This window comes from Canis aureus, chromosome 29, assembly GCF_053574225.1.
Source record: "Canis aureus isolate CA01 chromosome 29, VMU_Caureus_v.1.0, whole genome shotgun sequence".
Taxonomy (NCBI): domain Eukaryota; kingdom Metazoa; phylum Chordata; class Mammalia; order Carnivora; family Canidae; genus Canis; species Canis aureus.
In genome coordinates this window covers 23237458-23240722 of record NC_135639.1, presented here as the reverse complement: position 1 = coordinate 23240722, position 3265 = coordinate 23237458, and the positions used below count along the sequence as shown (strand labels likewise).

Sequence of the window (3265 nt, the reverse complement as noted above, 5' to 3'; positions counted from 1 at the left end):
TATACCAGTGTACATTCCCATACCATGCACTAGATTTTTCTTTTCTCCACATCCTCCCTAACACCTATTTCTTGTCTTCTCCTTCACAGCCTTTCTAACAAATGTGAGGTGGTATCTAGTAGTTTGGATTTGCATTTCCTTGATAATTAATGATGTTGAGCACCTTTGCTTGTACTTGTTGTCTATGTCTTTAGAAAAAAATGTCAAATCAGATCCTCTGCCCATTTTTTAACCAGCCTGTTCTTATTACTACTGAACTGTATGAGTTCTTTATACATTTTGAATATTAGTTTCTTAGCAGATAAAACCATTTGGTGGGTTGCCTCTTCATTGTGTTGGTTTCCTTTGCTATGGAGCTTCTCAGTTTGACTTAGTCCCATGTGTTTTGTTTCTCTTTTGTTGGTTTTGCTTGTGGTGAGAAATCAAAAAGTTGTTGCTAAGATCAATGTCAAGGAGCTTACTGCCTATGTTTTTTGGGAGTTTTATAGTTTTAGGCCTTATGCTTGATCACTTCATGAATTTCTGTGTCATCCTTGTGCAGGGGCCATGCTGATCTTCTCTGTATCATTCTAATTTTAGTACACATGCTGCCCAAGTGAGCATAGCAAAGTTTCTTTTAACATCTCGATGTACATATGTACTTGTTTATCTCTGTGTATTGGAGACAACAGTAATGAGAGTTAATCTGAGATACCAACTTATGCACTAATGTGCTACTAAACAAGAAATATTTTACCTTGTTGGAATAAACAGCTATAAACTAGTAAAATTGTCTAATCTTGGAAGTGCTGAGTTAGGGTCACAGCATAAGCAATGTGCTCTTGCACTTTCTCCAAATGCACACTTACTCCCAAGGAGAGATTTAGATGGACTTTATCCTCTGCTAGTCAAACTTAAAGAACATTGAGCTATGATCTTAGCTCCCTCTCTCTAACCTCAAGGCTGGAATGGAGAATTATTTTTCTGAAGACAACACTTCCCCTCAAGCACATTCTGTAGGCTTGCCTATAGAAGAACATGTGGGATATTCTTCTTGAGACACTGGGGGATAGCCAAACATCCCAGCACTGTCTGTGGGGTTGACCTCTGGACCTGGCATTTCAAAGGTTCAAGCTCCCCACTTCAGGGCCACGCTAAGAGAAGAAACCACCACAAAAATTAATCATGAAGACCACAGTGACAATGAGGAACTGGCTCTATGCTCCCAGGAGGTTACTCCAGCTGTTTTCCATCACAACCTGGTTCTGAGCAGACCAAGGAAAACATAGGATGAGGCAGTGCTCAGGCTCAATTATATATTCAAATTGCCTATATTTAAAAACCCCTAAAAACTGTAATGGCTTAATTAAGCTGGTACTTTATGGGCTGCTTCTCCTCACCATCTAAGGCTTTCTCTTTAACTGAAATGTCAGGGACTCTTTTCCTTGCTGGTATGGCTGGCTGTACCAAGGAGCAGAGCTCCAGTATGGGGAAAATGAAGAACATGGATCTGGGTGGGAGTTCTATTCCCCTTGTGGCAGATGGCCTACAAATCTCCAGTCCTTTGGAGTACATAAAACAGGGCTCCCCTAAAAAACAAACAAACAAACAAACAAAAAAAACAAAAAAACAAAACAAAAAAAAAAAAAAAAACAGGGCTCCACGGAGTGAGTAGGCATTAATTGAGGAGCTTGGAAGAGAAGGGTGAGTTTTCACATGGTGAAGCTTGCTTTCAATTCACCAACTAAAACACTATCTCAAAGAAGAGAAAACACAGGTTATGACTTGCAAGTTAACAGACAGGAAAAGCAGCCCCTCCTGTAAGAAAGCAGTGTAACTCCACCCTGATATAACCTTACCATTTATCTCTTTCTGACTGGCATCATTCCTCCTTTTCATGATCTATGTAACTTTGGAGGAACATTTTAATGTCCTTGAATAGACTTTTAACCTTCATCTAGAGGTGCTTGACCTTTGCTGAGCAGGGCTGTTCTTTGGAGTCACCACCAACTGCTGACAGAAAGGGCTTGTTAGAGCTGCAAAGGTTTTGATATCGAAATAGTCATGTCTCTTGATGTTGTTTGAGAAATCCTTTATTTAGGTAAATGTTGACGCATTTGTCCAGTGTAAAAATTCACTTTAGGAAATTAAGTGCTGATCACCTTTATTTTTTTTTTTTTTTAAAGATTTTATTTATTCATGACAGAGAGAAAGGCAGAGACACAGGCAGAGGGAGAAGCAGGCTCCATGCAGGGAGCCCGACATGGGACTCGATCCCAGGTCTCCAGGATCATGCCCTGGGCTGAAGGCGGTGCTAAACCACTGGGCCACTGGGGCTGCCCCACCTTTATTTTTTTAAAGTGCAGCTAAAGCTGTAGGCTAATGACTCAGACTATTTGTTTCTCTAATAGCACCTCTTTCACTAATAATGGAGACTTAAGTTAGCAACCTAATTTTACTTATCTTTAATATTTTTAAAGATTTTATTTTAAACAGAGAAAGCACAAGCAGGAGGGAGTGGCAGAGGGAGAGCAGGCACCCCGCTGAGCAGGGAGCACAACTTGGGGCTCAATCCCAGGACCCCGGGACCATGACCTGAGCTGAAGGTAGACACTTAACACACTGAGCCACCCAAGTGCTCAATTTTCCTTATCTTTAAAATAAGATAACATACTAGTTCTTACCTTCCAAATTTGGTAGGATTTGATGAAATCATACATATAAGACACCCAGCACCATGCCTGGTTCTTAATCACTCATTGTTGCCTTGGCATATTTTTTTTTATTATTTATTAGTTTCACCAAGTTTGCATTCCATACGATTTACACTTAAGGCAATACCCAGCAATTGTATATCTGCTCGGGGTCAGATAAAGGGAGAAGGAGACCTATTTGCTACCCTGACTTCTCAGGATTACAGAGAGGTGATCAATGACCCAGTTTCACTAAGTTTGGCTTATTTGGAATTCTAGTGTCTGCCTTTTTATTTCTCCTTTAACAGCTGTTTGCATTAGTCTTTTGGGAATTGAGCAAACGAGTTTTTCATTTTTAGGAAGCCACATGTTCTCGATCTTTAAATCAAAGGTGAAATGCAACGTGCCATGGCAGTAATCCAAAGTTTGGAGGCCACATGGACTTTCTGGTTTAAACTCTTTTCTATGAAGACAAAACTCATCCTTAGCTTTTGAAAGCACCGAAGGTGATAAGGTAAGACAGCAGTGAGCAGACATCAGAAGGCCCCTGGTGGCCAAAATGAGGCTTCTCCCTCTCAGTTTTTTAATGGCAT

The 3265-nt window shown here is 40.4% G+C and overlaps 1 non-coding gene across 1 annotated transcript; it reads right to left on the bottom strand.

Annotated features, from left to right (window-relative positions):
- Positions 1-496: 496 nt before the first annotated feature.
- Positions 497-603, bottom strand: LOC144301514 (U6 spliceosomal RNA). The gene has a single exon (XR_013368325.1). It is a non-coding gene; the product is annotated as a U6 spliceosomal RNA (small nuclear RNA).
- Between the last annotated feature and the right edge of the window lie 2662 nt (positions 604-3265).